Source organism: Ciconia boyciana, chromosome 13 (assembly GCF_034638445.1).
Source record: "Ciconia boyciana chromosome 13, ASM3463844v1, whole genome shotgun sequence".
NCBI lineage: Eukaryota > Metazoa > Chordata > Aves > Ciconiiformes > Ciconiidae > Ciconia > Ciconia boyciana.
The window spans coordinates 15,905,004-15,922,256 of record NC_132946.1 but is presented as its reverse complement, the minus strand read 5'-3'; positions in this window follow the sequence as shown (position 1 = coordinate 15,922,256).

Sequence of the window (17,253 nt, the reverse complement as noted above, 5' to 3'; positions counted from 1 at the left end):
GGAAGAAACAAAGTACTGCTTCTGAAAAGCCCTCTGAAGCTCTAGAAAAGAGACGTCAAGTTTGAACAAACAAAGCTTTTTTTTTTAGTTGAAAAGGAGTTTTCTTAATTGATTAAAGGTCTTTTAAGTAACCTATGGTAACTTAAAATTGATGAACGAACAGTTACTTCCACGTTTGTTTTCCACACTTAATACTTCACTGTGCTGTATCTTATTGTCGTGGTTTAACCTCAACTAAGCCTTACACAGTCGCTCGCTCACTCCCCCCTGGTGGGAAGGGGGAGAGAATCGGCAGGGTAAAAGTGAGAAAACTCGTGGGTTGAGATAAAGACAGTTTCACAGGTAAAGCAAAAGTCGGACGCACAAGCAAAGCAAAGCAAGGAATTCCTTCCCTCCTTCCCATGGGCAGGCAGGTGTTCAGCCATCTCCAGGAAAGCAGGGCTCCAGCACGCGTAATGGTGACTTGGGGAGACAAACGCCATCACTCTGAACCTCCCCCCCTTCCTCCTTCTTCCCCCAGTGCTATACGCTGAGCATGAGGCCATATGGGGTGGGATATCCCTTTGGGCAGTTGGGGTCAGCTGTCCCAGCCGTGTCCCCTCCCAGCTTCTTGTGTCCCCCCAGCCCACTCGCTGGTGGGGTGGGGTGAGAGGCAGCAAAGGCCTTGACTCGGTGTCAGCACTGCTCAGCAGGAACGAAAACATCCCTGGGTTATCAACACCGTTTCCAGCACAAATCCAAAACGTAACCCCATACTAGCTCCTATAAAGAAAATTAACTCTATCCCAGCCAAACCCAGCACACTTGTAATGGTTAGAAGAATGTAGATTCTATCTGGGAATTTACATTTACATGCTCAAATATATTGTATTATAATGTAGATATAATCTGCAGTGTCACCAAAATTGTTGGTGATCAAGCTATGATGTGTCATTCTCACTGTAAAACATAAACCTATACAGGATTTTGTCTGTTGCTAAATTATTCAATATGCTCTGTCTCAGTATATTTTATGTGTAAGTAAAATTTTGTAAGAAAAACATTGAGAGGTGTCATTCATATAGTAGATTACAACTGTGAATTTTATTGTCTTTGAGATATATATTCAAAATCTTTCTAAGAATGTTAATGTTACATTCATAGATACTACTGTGCATTAGTTCTTAGGCTTTTTCTTCCATTTCAGTCCCATGTTGTCATTTTTATGCATTTGTCTTAGGGTCATAAATTGTCTGCAAGTCTGTATATCTTGCTTTATTCTGCAATTCCCCATCCTCTCTGTGCACATTGTTTGGGCTACATCTGGAGTTCAGAATCTCAAATTTCAATTTGGTTTTCTGGTACTCCACCTGCAATGCTTTTGGTTTGGAAGACATCATGTTTTGTATTTAGGACGTGAGGATTACAACAACACTCTGGATTCCCCGTTTAGCCGTCTCTTCTTTAACTCAGAAGTACTTTTAAGTAATTTATCTTCTAGTTTCTGTGAGTGTCGAGCATAACATAGTGAGCCTGTACTTGAAGAGAGTATGTGCACAAAATGTATATATTTATCTGTGTTTGCTGAAGATGAACCCAGCTTTTTGCATGATCAGACAAATTATCATTTTTCAGGGAAAAATGTAAAAATAGTAAATAGCATACATATACACTATATCTTATGAATGAATTGGGTAAAAATGTATTACTGCTTTCCTGCATATTCAGTCTCAGGTATTCTATCTAGAAGGTTTTAAACATTGACGTGTAACATAGGGAGTTAAGAATGGAAAAGAGAAACTGAAAATGAGGACGGTACAAACTCAGCTTCTCAGTTAGAATGGAACAGTTTGTCTGGATCGTTCAGACAAAGTCATCCTCAGCATCCAGCACAAGGCAGCCCATTCCCTGTCCTGCTATTGCACATTCAGAAGGTGCAGATGTGGATAAAGATTGAAGACTCTAAAGCAATTCTGAAATACTAAGGTACCTTGTTGCATACTAGCTCAGGGGAAAAAAAAGGCCATATTAATGCTTTAATGCCACATTAATTCCTTATGGACTATGTCCTACTTATCATTACTGATAATTACTCCAGGCGGAGGTGTATGCCAAGGTATCTACATATCTTCCAGTTTATATCTTAGCTTGTATACCTCTGCACTTCTCTGCTGCCAGCATTTGGCACAAATGAATTATAAGAATACTACATTGGCACAGTATATTTGCAACAGTGTGTGTCTCCTCCGTGCAGGAGAATGGGTTGGTCACCTATGTAGCCCTCTACCTACCCTCGCTTGGCTGCCCATTTCCTAGTTCTTGATATTGAAATAGGAAACAGAAAACACTGCAAAATCTGGAAGTGCTTCTGAAAAAGATGTTCTCCATTACCAGACAAGCTGCCTGGGACACTGGTCTAACTCAGCTATGCGTGAATTTTCTTTGGCCATTGCTGTATGGTTGCCTGTTTGATAGTTGGCATTATCTGAATGTTGATGATTCGTAAATAAAATATGATGGTGTGCTAATATCTGAAATGTTTGTAGCTAATCAGAGCATTGCTGACTGCAGTCAAACTCTGTTTTCTAAACTTGCTAAATTGTTTTCTGATACTGAATTTATTGTAGCTATTAAAAGGAAGTTGTGACCTTTCTCGCTGTACCAGTGGATTATCTCAATTCTCTCCCAGTCATTTGTTGCTATTGTAAACTCTAAACTGAGTATTAGTAATCTTCTGTACAGGCAGATGCTCTGGCTCATGTTCATTCCAATTCTAACTCCAAACTCATTTATAAGAAATGAGGAGTGTCTGTGGAGATTTCTAAAAGCATATACAATATGGTTCAACCTGTCAGACCATTGGATGACACTGCTGTTCCACACTGATAAAGGGGTGTGAGTGGTGTGTAAGAATTAAATTTCACTCTTAAAAATGGCTGTTTAACTGTAAGACCTTCAGCTACTTAAAATGTTGTTTCTGAACTGAAAATGGCAGTTGTGAAGCCTGGCATATAGCACTGCATACAAACTCTGTTCTGCAATGATAGTGCACTTCACTTTGCTTCAGTAGCGATATTGAAGCAAATGAAAGCATGCACCCTCATTTACTTGACTCTGCTGTGTTGCATGGTACATTATATCCTACTTTATTTAGTTACAGAATCAAATGACTCATGTCTGAGTTGAAAGGAGTGAAATTCCCGATTTCTATAGGCTAAATGACAAACAGATGCAGATTGGGAGGGTACACCTACACTCATGCTCCATAGGTACCCACTTTTCTTTTCAAGGTGGTCAAAATTATATGCATCTAAAGAAATCCTAAGCAGTTTTTCTGCACTTGTGTTTATCTTTGAAAGCAGCTTTGAAAGTTGCTGAATCTATTTCAGAATTGTGGAAGGTTCTGTTTAAAAGCTTCATTAGTTTTTTTTCAGCTATGTTTTTGTTTAACCAAAGATATTACCTCTACCTAGAAGCCTTGTTTAATCTTAACTCCCATCAAAATAAGAAGCAGGTACTCTAGTATTCAGGCAGTATAATAAATAATTGGATTCTAAAATTGGTGGTGATTTGTTTTTGTTTTGTTATACTGTAATAACAGCCAGAAACTTTAAGAAATAGTTTAATAAATATGCAGGCTACAAACAATCTAGTCAGACTGTCTAATTTTTGTCTGAAACATTTATTCTTTTCTTAACTGCTCTCATGTTAAGGTTTGGGTCAGCAGACAAACATTTGTGTTGTCTTTGGCCTGTCTCTTAAATGCCTTAAATTTTCTTAGGCATTTAACTTGGGTTACACTTGACTTCAGTTCTTCTAAATAATTAATTTGCTGTTTTTATTTCAAGATATGAAATGTGTGATTCATTTCTTTAACAAAAAATATGTATCTCTTGAGAATGCTTTTGAGAAATTGAAAATTTAATTGTAGGTGCCTATTCTGTGCTTTAAAAATATTCCCATTTTTGCATGGGAATTTTGTTTCCTAGTCTGGTGGTGTATAGGACAAGCTAATCAAAACATAATCATTAGACTTCTGGATTTTTCTTGATAATGTGTCCCAAAGAATCTTTGTGATTACACCATACCAAGGTAAGGAAATGTTAGCAGTCCCTTCTGGATAATGCTTAGACAAACTTTTTTTTTCTGTTCTTTTTTTTTGTTTGGTTTGCATGGTGGGTTTTTTTGTTTGTTTGTGGTTTGGGTTTTTTTCTGGTTTGGGTTTTTGTTTGTTTGTTTGGTTTTGTTTTTTTTTTTTACTTCTTTGCTTTTGCCCGGCAAGACCCTATTTTAGTCCTGTTTCGATGTCTTTTAATTTCTGTAGGTTCAGGCACATACAGGAGATTCAAAGGAGCTTTTTAGATAGCTCTGTTCTTTGTTACTTTTGGGTCAGTCAAGCCCTGATCTTGCAAGTACATCCATGGTTTATGTTTATGTGCATGAGTATTCTGAGTTTGGTTACAATGTGTTTGCAGAATGAGGGTCTGTAATTTTCTACAAACACTGCTTCTGATATGCTCTTTTTCAGAATTAAGATCGTAATTATAAATCTTGATGACAATAGCCTATGTGATATGTACATGTGAGTGGGGAGCCTTCAGCTCTTGAGATTACATAAGGACTCCCTGTAAGTTGTCTCTCTTAACCAGCCACTTCAATATCTATAATCAACCCCTTCATTTTACTTGACTCAGCTTGATGATAAAAAGTTTTGTGGGTTTTTTTTTTGTTTTGTTTTGTTTTCCTCTTTCCCCCTTCCCCTGAGGAAATAGCTGAGCCTAGTTTTCTAATAACTTAAACTGTTGGCTCTTAAAAATTAGCTTGAAATACCTCCAGAAACATTATTTGGCCGTCTTCAAGGCAGCTCCTAAAATGCTTAATGCTTTTGAAAGTCAAATTAAAGGTTTGTTTCATTTAAGTTGTATAGCCGGATAAGATTAAAGAGAGTGCCCTACTTACACATAGCAATCTGTGTGAAATGGTTTTTTGATCGTCTTCATGCATATCTAAAATACACCTCAAATTTCTTTTCAGGATCTCAGCTTATTCAGCTTTTACCATAATGGTTCATTAGCCTCCTAGGCTTTTTCTTAAGAGTTGCAGTCAATTTCCCATCTTTGCTGTTTTACATTAAATCACTTTGATTTCTTAAATGTAGTGAGGGGACAGAACAAGCAAGAATCATGGAAAGAGGGGTTATTCAGTGTGGATACATCAGTTCTGCTTCACAGCATACTTCCAATATTGCAAAGTTTTTGCCCCTGGCTGCAACTCTGCTAAATTTATCAAGTATTCCCAATTATTAGAGAATGATTTAAGTATATGCTGCTGATATCACTTCTTGTTGGTGCTCATTTATTTTGAGATCAATGGGACTTTGCATGTGGATAGAGCCAAGAAAGGGTTTAAACCTTCATCTCACGGAGCATGTTGCAGTGTTCCACTCTAAATCTCTTTGAAAAGCTAATAGTTACTCATTCAAATAATTCCACTGAATGTAACTGAAATGAAAAATATCTCTGTTCTGTGGCATATATATACAGTATTAGAACATGCTTTCTAGCCCCTTTGGCAATGTGCTGTGTGTTGTTTTGGCTCTGGTTGCAGATGCAGGTGATTTTAATTTCTTTGAACCGTGTATGTAACTGGACGGAGACTGTGGTAACCCTCCACCCTCAGTAAATTCAAGAGAGAAAATGCAGCCTGCTGAGCAAAGCTTTTCTCCTTGGTTTCAAACGGATGAAGTTCTGCCTTTTCTCCAGTGTTCTCATGATCTGTTCTTAATTTAATGATCAAGTTATACCGTGAGGTATTTGCTGTTTTTCTCCACAGAAATCACTGTTTCACTGGTATATACTGTGTTTAGCACAAAAATGTAGCACAGCTGTGGTGGGTTCACCCTAGCCGGTGGCTAAGCACCTACACAGCCACTTGTTCACTCTCTCTCTGCAGTGGGATGGGGGAAGACAATAGAAAGATCAGAAACAAGAAAACTTGTGAGTTAAAATAAGACTCTTTAATAACAGAAGGACAGACGAAAAAAACAAAAAACAAGACGTGATGCACCACATCCCACCAGCAGACCGATGCCTAGCCGGTGTCCGAGCAATGTCTCACCCCCTTTCTTCCTCTACCCCCAGTTGTTGCTGCTGAGCATGACATTTTATGGCGTGGAATATCCCTTTGCTCAGTCCCGGTCAGCTGTCCTGGCTGTGTCCCCTCCCAGTCTCTTGCCCACCCTCAGCCTATGTGCCAGAGGGGCAGCGTGAGAAACAGAAAAGGCCTTGATGCAGTGCAAGCACTGCTCAGCAACAGCCAACACGCTGCTGTGCTATCAACACTGGTTTAGCCACAAATCCAAAACACAGCAACACACGGGCCAGACTCGGTGCAACAACTTAGAAAGGGATTTTAAAGAGATTCAAAGCTTTTTTTTTGAATGTGTCATTTCGTCTTTAAGTGTACAGTTTTACCACTGTGATTCCAGTGTTTAGAACTTGGTAACTTTGTCAGAAATTTTGGAAGAAGGCTCTTGCTGTATGCAAGAGACGCAGGGATCCACTGATGTTAGCTAGCACAGCAAAGCAAAACCCAGCAAGATTACTTATTTCAAAAACTGCTATCTTCAATTTTTACAAGTTTACCAGTAACATGAGATGATACATTCCTTAAACAAAATCTGTCCATAAAACCAATGTAAATGTACTAGGATATCACTCACCTCTTAATTAACCACTTCCATAAAATCTGTTATTAACCCTGCTCTGGAAAGTTTTAATACCTTTTGTACCATTACACTGAAATGTAATTTAATGAAAAGCATGGTTTATTTCTCCTGATATTTAATCTTTTTAACGCTTTCTTGGCAGCTATATTTGTAGATTAACAAGCAGCTCCAGGCTATAGGACTCCTGCATTTTTGCAGTAGCCACTGAACTGTATCCTTGAGAGATACAGGATGTTATCTATGTTCTGTTGGTAGCAAGATCTGGGCTCTTAAGTATAATTTTCAATGTGGGAAACAAGACCAAGTGCTAGTTAAACAATAGTACAAATTATAGGGGATGAAGGTGGTAAATTGTTTTGAAGAGTTTGCCAGAAGGATGTTTTTGCTATGCTGAAGTAGTCTGTTTAATTAATGGTAGCCTGCTGTATTTCATTGTTTCTGTCTTGGACTTGTAAAAAATTGAGTTCAATTTGCGATCATCCTGGTGCTACTTTCTGTATATATCCTCTAAAGCTGTTTGCCTTACAATTACTTTTCTTATTCATCAGTGATCAAGTAAGAGTGCAACAGATTTCACTCCACATTAGAATAACATACAACCGAGAGACAGATTTTTGTCTTCTGAAAATGTAATGGTGAGCATACCTCCCTCAAAGTATAAGAAAATTGTGGTGGTATCAGTTTATGCACAGTAGCCATCGTTTTGTTGAGAAGCCAACAGTTTCCTTAGTGCACAGTGAAAAGCAAATGTCTTTGGTGTAGGCAAGTAAGTTCAGATGATTTCTGATGTTTTAAAGGTGATCAGTATTTTGTTATCTTCTTTTTCCTGTTCATATGTTGTTAGAAAAGGACTCATAAAAACAAATTTAACTGGTGGAAAACCAGTTCTTTTACTTTTGAGAGCTTAATCTGTATATGTTTTTAATTCCTATTGCTTTGAGAAATCAATTTTCAAAGCTATGGATCATAAAGATGAAGAGGATGACAATTGCTAAGGGTGAATAAGAAACAAAAGATTGTGGTGCTGTTGGAATGGAACAATCATTTTTATGGAAAGTTCCTCTACAATAGAAAATTGAGATGAATTAACACAAAATCTTTTGTATTCATGAATTAACTTTCTAGTCTGTACATATTAGTCAGCTTTTCATAACAGTTAAATAGTTTGTAATCTGTCTTTATGATAGCTCTACAGGACGTTTAGAGAGGAATACTGAAGTATGTGAAGGATTAAAGTTTCATGATTTGTGTTTTCTAGTTAAGAAAAAATAGGTGTACTCTCTGCCCATTTTGTTTCCTTCAAAAATATAAGTAAATATCTTTTTTTTTTTTTTTTTTACGTCACAGTCATCATCATCATTTTGCTTTTAATTAGCATTTATTGTTTCTATTTGTCTGGAAAGTCTGCTATGAACGCATAATTAAAAAATGTTCCCCTTTCAAAAAGCTTTCACTCAGCTTACAAAATGAGACCCTAGTGGTGGATATGATTGAGAGATAGGAAGCATAAAATGTTGAGCGCTAATATTAGTACACTGGCAACCTTGCCTAGTAAGAGAGGGTTGGGTTTTTTTTTCCTTAGTGTTTTGTTCTGGAGGTAGTACAGTTGGTGTGACTTGAAAGCGGTCAGAGAAGGTGAATCTCCAATTCTTTACATCTGTCTTCTGTATCCTAGTAGGCAGCATGGGGTAAGTGCATGGTCTTTTGTAAATGTTTTCTTTTGAGAATGTATCCAGCAGGAGACAGAAGTTGACATCGCCTGTTGGCAGAGCAGAGGTCACTTCTCCGTAATGAACAGAAAAGAAACATAGGGTGAGGATGAGTCAGAAATAATCTATTCTCATTGTTAGTCAGAACACAGAACGTGTAGAAAACATTTTTGCTTTAAGTAAGTTAATTCTGTAGCAAATTTGATGCTTTCCACATAATTCATATAAAGAATATAATAAATATGGCATCAAATGGTGCATTGAAAATTCCCATGGAATCCTTTTGGATGAAGGAAGTTTGACAAGACTTTGAGAGAGAACTCAATATGTTAGTATATGAATAACTGTTGATTCTGTTGTACCGCTATAGAGAAACTATATCAATTTTCAGGTTTTTAATTATCTAGAATTCTCTGAGGATGTTGTTAATTGGTTTTAACTTAGATCTCCACTATACACCTCAACTTCTGTCTAATTGTTACATAGTATTACACAAAGCTGATGGTCCTCAATTTGATGAATTAGAAGTGTATGTGTGTATAGCTTGGAGGTCAGCAGATCTGATCCCCTCAGGCTGTGGACAGTGAAGTCATTAGCGATTTCCACTAAGCTAGGACAAAATGAAAGACCTGGATGGTCATCTTGTAGCTGAATCCATTTTTCTCCAGCATTTCTTCTGGGATTGGGATTTTGGAAATAACAAAACAGTAGAATAAAGAGGTCAGTTTCTTGCAGAACTTACACAGTCCTAAGGAGGAAGATGGAAGGACTGTGAATTGATCAGGAGGACACAAAAAAATTTTAATGCAGCCAAGAAGCCTATTTTTAACTGCAGAACTAATTAAGATAGTAGGAATCTGCAGCTGAGATAAGAGAGGCTGTGAATGGGAGAATCTACATGTAGGTGGGATGATCCTGGGCACCACACCAGTGCTCAAACCTAAGGACAAGTTATGGTCAAAATTATAAGGAAAACTGAGGCCATTGTGGATTTTCAGTACAGGGTCCAGATTTCAACATTTCCAAAAGTAGCTTAGGACAAAGTGAATGCTTTTGGAAAGCCCGTTTGATTGTTAGCAGCAGCTACCATATGTCTTCCTTGCTGATGTGGCGTAATGCCAGTGGGGCTTTGTGGCTTTCGGACAGCTGGAAGAAAAAGCAGCATGAGCCTATGTCTGCCTGCACCTATTCATGGTAGATATGCTAGTGTGACATGGCCCCGTCGCTATCCCCTAGCCTCCTTCAGACTGATAGAAGGGTTGCTTCCCAGTGCTGAGGTGGCAGACTTTCTGGAATATGACATCACACCCAATATGATTTTAAAAATAGATTGCAGAATTTTGACTCTCTGCTTCTTTTCTCCCGCTGCCTTGTTTTGTGCAATTTGTATCCTGTCATTTAAAGGGCTACAATGAATAATTTGCAAGGCAATAAACCTTCAAGTTTATTTTAGTTTCACAAAGTGAATTCTTGAAAGGACTTATTTGCATAATGCATTTTTGGTTGTTTTAAGATAAAAAACACAATTAAACAGGAAATATAACTATCCTAGAAAAACAGAGCAAGAGGCTTTTGAGTTGGGAGCATAGCTCTTTGCAGGAAGCCTGTGCTGGGATACATCATCAAAATTACTTGAGCTTGTGAGAGTTAAATGACTTTTGCATCTCAAAGATGTATTTGCAATGTAAATGTATGAGATACATATGAGAGGTAATAGATCTAAAGAAGGAAGCACAGCCTTTGCTTGCCCTAGTGTCTTCTCTCAGGAAGGTATAAGAAGTTTTCAAAAAAATATGCAAGAAGTGCTATGGGATCATGAGAGAAAAGCCTAGCAAAGCATGGCAATCTTGCAAAATCTTGAGGGGGAAACAAAATAGCTGCCTCTTTTTCTCAGTAGATCTAAACTGCTGTGGAAAATTGAACCATAATTTTAAATAGTTATGAAACCTTTCCTGCTTGCTGTGGTTCAGTGTCATCATTCGGTGTGCCTTGCAGTAGCTGATATTTGAGTTATCTCTTAGTCCTCATGGTGGATGGAGGTAATGAGTAATAATAATAATAATAAAGAAGAATAGGACTTTTCCCCTGATTTTTAGGGGGTACATAATTCCCAAGGATTCAGTGATACACCACAGACCAAAATAGCATTTCAGTGATTAAGAAATGTGGTAGCTGTCGGCTTTGGGATCTTGACAGCATTGTAGCTGGGATCAAGTTATGTGTAAATTGTAGAGTATACTGGGAGCTGTTAGGTTTAAATTGATAAAATTATTAAGGCAACGGAACGTAATGGTTCAGAATTGGTTTGTGGTAGAGTGAACAGCTAAGCATAAGGGCTGAGTTGCACTATTTTTGGAGCATATGTACTTGCACAGCTTTTGAAGGCAGATTACTTAGTCTGCTTTGAAAAAGCTCCAAGAGCCTAAAAATAAGGAAGGTATTTTTATTGTCCGATTGGCAAGTTATATGAGCATGATTTTTTTTTTTTTTTTTTTTTTTTAGTCATGAATTTAGAGGGTTTGTTGTTTGCACTGTGTGGCATTCATAGTGAAGAACAGATTAAACTTTGGGAAAAAACCCACAAACAAACCCCATCCTGTTTTGCAATGTTTTGTCCCATGACACCTCTCATCCTGGTTTTCAGTATTTAATAGATGTCAGGCTCTAACCTGGTTTGGAAACACAGCCTGTACTAACACAGGAAGTCTGAAAGTCAATGAAGGTAGAATGTACAGGGCAACCAAGCTATCATGTTCGTTTGATATCAAGTCCATCTTCTCTCCTTTCATGTTCATTGATATTTATTGTTTGTGCCTAATATTATGGGTATTTATGTGTGTTTCAGGGGGGTGTGTGTATATAGGCATATAAATGCTCCTCTATGTAGTCTAGGGAAGACAGAGATTGGAAAAGGGAACAGACTTTCTGCATTACAACATGGTGTTAATTGAGGCCAGTGGTTTATTTCTCTGCTTAGGAAGATTTTAAATATTTTCTTTTACTGATAGTAATACTATAGTAGTATTTTGTCAGTTTTTAGCATCTCACGGTAAGTCTTATATAAAAGCCTGATTGGAAGGTGACAGCTGAAAAAGGAAAAAAAATTGCCAAATATCTTGCTTCATTTGAATAACTGAAATAATACATATAATAATGTTAAAATGTTAATAATATATAATATCACACATATAATAAATATCTGTCTGAAAATTATCTTTTGCTTGGATGGGGAAAGAAGTCCACCATTCTGCATTCAGGTGGCATAAAATTGCTTATCTGGGCAGGACAGCGCAGTTGAACAGGTATTTTGGTCCCTTCGGAAACAGAGTGAAATAATATACCAAGGAGATTATGCTGTTAATCACTGAAACCACTTGAGCAGCACTAAATAAGCCATGTTAATGTAACTTCAGGGATACCTGATGTCTGGAAACCTGTCTAGAAATCTTCCACATTCTCCCCATATAAATCACTGTGATATAAAGTAATAAATAAATAATAGTCAAGTCACCTTTGGTTTTGGAAACACAAGCTTCATCCTGCAATTTGAAAACCATTTTGCTGTATTTAATAGTAGTACTTGCCTCAAGTCTGGTATGCTCCTGTCTTAACCTCATAGACATTTTACATTTGTGTTGCTGACTAACGTGAGCAGATTTGACTCGTGTCGCTCTGGCATGTAAGGAGCCAGCAGGATCGTTCTGTGCTGGGGTGTCGGGGTTCTGCTTTCTTGTATTTAAAAGGGAAAGCCATCAGCCCTTCGGCTGCTAGTTTTGCAGGATTGTGGAGTGCTTCCCATCTGACAGAACAGTCGTGGGAGCTTACATGCAGTTCAATACATGGGTATAAAGAAAAGCAGTTACACAGATAACTATTTGGTCAAGTGAAACAATAAATACGGCATTGAAGCTTACTGAAATTTGCCATCATTTTGCGCACATGAACATTTTAAATACCGGTTTGTATTTATTGCTGTCTGTGTAAGTTCTCTTAATTCATCTGTAATTGATCAGTGATGTATGAGAAGCCATAGTCGTTGCATATATAATGGAGGGCATGCGAGGATGAACTTTATTCCACTCTCACAATTTAAAAGTCTGTGACCCAAAAAAAAAGGAAAGAGTTGTATTTTGCAATGTATGAGATAAAGTTTATTAAATGTTAATTTAGTGGGGTTTAAAATAAATTACTTTAAAAAAAGTAGTAATAGTTTATCTTTGTTTTGGAAGGGAGTGTAGAGGAAAAGACGTAACACACCAGTCAAATTCTTACCTGTATCGGATATTTGTCATCCTAAACTAAAACTTTAATATCTGCTTTAAGATGCTATTATGATTATGGAATTATTTGAGCCTTCTTGATGTAAAACTTCTTTCTTAGGTTTAGTTTATCAAATTGGTGTAGACCTTGCTTCATCTTTTTAAAATCTGCTTTGTCATCAGAGAATTTTGTTTTTAGCCAACAGCTGGTGCCACTCAATACCACAGTATTTCTGCTCAGGTAACCTTTGGGCTGTTGTTCAGATTAACAGTTAAATCCTGCCTGAAGTTTAGTGTACGAATGATCCCTTGCACTGTTGTTTTATCATGGCATTTTCATATCCTTTATATTTGTTCATGGTTAACTAAATTCTCATTTGAGATCTGTAAGCATTCAACTGACATTGATAATGTCTTTGGGTGAGATTTTATTTTACTTGAGTATTCAGCTGAAAGGTAATCAATACTTCTGTATTTTTACTGGACGAGGAATGAAACTATTTACGTCATTGAGTATTTCTCATTTTATCTTCCTTTACTCACACAATAATGAATTCATCATGTATATCAGACAAGTATGTTATTTCATACTGCACAATCAATATTAATTTTAAAATGTTTCTTTTCCTGCAACTGCAGGGAGATCAATTCCTACATGACAGCCTGTTTTTGGACATTCATCTGTCTTTGTTACTCTGTTTGAGAATTCAGATGCTATCAACACCACCTGCATAAGAAGTCTTCTCATTTGAAGTTACTTCCTTAAAATATATGAGGCTTTGGAAAAATTAAAAACTTGTTCCATACAGCATTTATGCATTAAAATGCATAAGAAGTCATTCAGAAATCAAACTATCATTGCCTAACAAAGTAAAAGCAGCTGATTTTGCAGGTCAGCAGCATGAGTCAATTCATCAGTGAAAATTTGTTGGGAATGCCTTTTATTAATAATGCATCCTTTAAGTTGGTTGGTGTTGCGCAGCAAGAGTTGTTTAATCAATTTTGCATGTGAAAGCAGTGCTGGTAGTTGGAAGATCTTGAACTGACATTCTTCCAATCATTCTTTCTGTGATTTCAACACCATGAGGAACATTAGGACTAACTTTCATCAGCTGGATAAGTTTATTTTATTTATCTCTTCTTTAGAGGTGCAGTATTTTTCTTCTTTTTTTTTTGTTTAGTTTTATTATTATTATTACAATTATTAAGAAATCCTAAGAAAAATTCTGTGCCTGTTTTGAGGGGTTTGCCACTGCAAGAATGCTCTTTAGGAATCAAAGTTTTGGACTAAGGTGGTATTTACAGTTCTAACCATGTCTTGGCATGCTCCTTAGGATATATTTGGAGGTTTTAATACAGCTCATAAGAACGTGTAATTTCATGAGAAGTGTAGTGGCTGTGGGAATTTGCTGTGCATAGTGTGTAAAACCAGAAACCATGCATTCCTTACCATGTGTTGCACCTGGAACTCAGAGGTTCTTGTTTATCTTTCTTTGCTGTGTTTTGCTCTCCTAAAAAATGTGCAGAATTAGTACTTGCTGGACCAGTGTCATGCATTTTACCAACCAGTTACCTGAGATGATGTCTTTGAGAGGGATTCCCAATGTTAGCAGTTTTACAACATATTGGGTAGCGTTTTCATTCACATTGAGTGCTCCAAAGCGTTCACCGAATGCATTACGAAACCACTGGAAATAATAAGGAAAATCAAAGGCAATACTGTAGTGCCTTCCCATCAGAGACAGCATTGTGCCTGCATGAGGAGCAATTACACTTGTTGTGTTTTTGTTTCTTTGCAGTGTGCACAGAGTACTTAAAAATTGCTTTATTTTCTTGGATTTTATTATGCTTGTCCTTTGTCTTAGAAATATCAAGACTTTTGGTTTATCTTAGTTTATCTTTGCTGTATTCTTTCAAGTATCGAGATCTCTCAACTCTTGCTCTGCCTGAACTTATGAGAAACGTAATTAAATTTCAACAAATTGCCAATTTTTCACATTTTCTTTAAAGCTTTATACAGATGATTCTGTATATTGGGAAATGAGAACTATTATTGTTTGCAAGTCACTGTTAGTATTTTTTTTTTTTTCTTGTAAGCAGCTTCTATAATAGATGAGAATATATCTGTACATGGGTTGAAACTTTTTTCACATATTTACTGACTATCCTATCATACTGTCTCTAAAGTTTTGAGGAGAACATATTGTTAATTATTATTCCATAAGAAAGCAAATGTGATTTCTGCAAGGATATTCGTTACATTGATTCTGCTGAATAGCCCCTGATGTTGAATTTGTACAGAGAGCTTACTAAGTTGACTCAAGGAAATTTCATTAAATTAAATGTCTATCTATAAATGGTATCTCTGGATTTAGTGTAATCTATCTTTTATCTGTAACATTAAAACATTTCTATGGCTACTTTTTGCTTTGAGCGAGAATCTGAAAAAGCTAATTGCTAACTGTGAAAGTTATACATGTAATGATTAATTTCATTTTTTTGTCTATTTCTTCATGAATTAAGCTGTCAAAGAGAAAGAGAAACAACATATGTTGCATTCATATAAAGGAAGGGAAGGTATTTTATAATTACTTGGTACAATAACTGTGACAAAGTTATCGTACTTTGTCTTGGAGGCTGCAATGGCTGGAAACCCTTAAGCAGCCCAACCAGCTGTTGAGGAGTACCAGGCTAAGGACATCTCCCTTTGCCTCATCCCCAAGAAAGGACATCTCTTGGAAGTCATAAATGCGTTTATTGCGACAAATGGATTTGGAGCATTCAGTTACTATATCTTATATTTTCTTTGTAAGTATTGAGACCAGGAAAAAAAGTGTTTCTAAGCCTTCTCCCCTCACCATGAAAATCGAAACAGCCCCATGATTGCATAGCTCAGAATTCTAAGCAATGGTATTCTAAGCAATGAGGCAAACCAGAGCCCTGAAATGCCACAATTAATAAAACCGTTCTAGACAACACAATTGGAGGTCGTCAACTCTTGGTCATCTAAATGGCCTAGTTGGCAGCTTGAAAGCCCCTGGTTGCTTTATAGTGTCATGAGATGGGTATATCCTTGCAAGTGTTAAAGCAGTAGTCTGATCTGCTAGGGACATAGGCAAGGTTTATAGATGGACATGATTTCTCGTATTATATACTGCCTGTCCCTTCCCCCTGGGCCTAGTTTACCTCCTTCATTCCTCTCCTTCTATCGTCTTCTCTTCAACTGTTCCCTTCCCTGTAGGTCCTGTATTTTTTTCCCCTTACTCTCAATTTGCATTTAGTTTGCAGAACTACTGCATTTGGTTCAGACCTGAAGATGACATTGTGTGGCAAAAATTTTTCCATGTGTACTAGTGGGTTTAAAACTGCCAATTATCGACATACAAATCTGGCTCAGTCCACAGGCTATATAAATATTTAATTCTCTACATCCTATATATCCAGAAAAATGAACTGTTTCACTCAGTAATGATGCTAGATTTGAAAAGGAAATCCTTGTGGAGTTCTGTGATATGTTTCTATAATGAGCACATCATAAAACCCATATAGGTTTGATACTAAATTTTCACTTTAGATCTTGTAAGGGTAGGCTTTGCTAAGGGTATTGCCCATGATGCATCATATTACCAGTAAGATCACAGTCAAAGCATGTTGTTGTTAATAAACTGTAAAAGAACCACAAACCAAAACCATAAAACCAAACCACAATGAAAATAAAAATACTGAGCTTCTGATTACCAACTGGAAATAATGAAGAGTAATCTTATAATGAAGTTCTATCTGTAACTTATCTCTTTGTCAGCAGTACACATTAATTTGTTTCCATGGTTTTGCAGATAAGTTGCTTGTCTTGCTAAATAATCTGCTTTCATGCAGAAACTCATGTCTGTTTTCTGCTGAGTAAGTCTCTCTGCAGTCATGGAAGATGCTCAGAAAGATTAAAATGAAATGTTTGCTAATAAAACAACTGGATACTGTATAAGTAGAATTGGCTAGATAGATACTATGTAAATGAATTTCTTAATTTATAAATACTAGATTTTATTATCTTAGCTTCATTAAAATTATTTTTAGTGATAAATGAGAAATACATCTTTCATGTATCATGTGCACATACTTTTCCAATAAAATTCCCTTTTGTGTTCCACTAAAGTAGTTACTACCTTCTCCCACCCCTCCTGTTCTGTCATAGAAGCAATTTGTTATGTTCTATAAAGAAAATTAGACATGTCCAGTTTTTAAAAATATTCTTTTAAAGAGGAGCAAAGGACCATCTTTCCAGTAATTTCTAACTAATCCGTAATTTGAATTTTATGAGCGGGGAAAATTTATCTAGAAAATTTTATTTGTCATTTGATCGTACAATAGCAATTTCAGTGTTTTATAGCATCAAGTAATTCTCATTGTAAACTGTTGCAGTTTATTAAGACTCTGACATGTGCAGCTAAATAGACAGTTAACTGGCATTGTTGTGGAAGAGAACTAGTAAGAAGGGTTGCGGTTTTTTTCATGTATGTTAATTCTTTTGCCAAATCTGAGTTCGGAAAATTCTATATCTCATTAGGGCAATGCTTTCAGT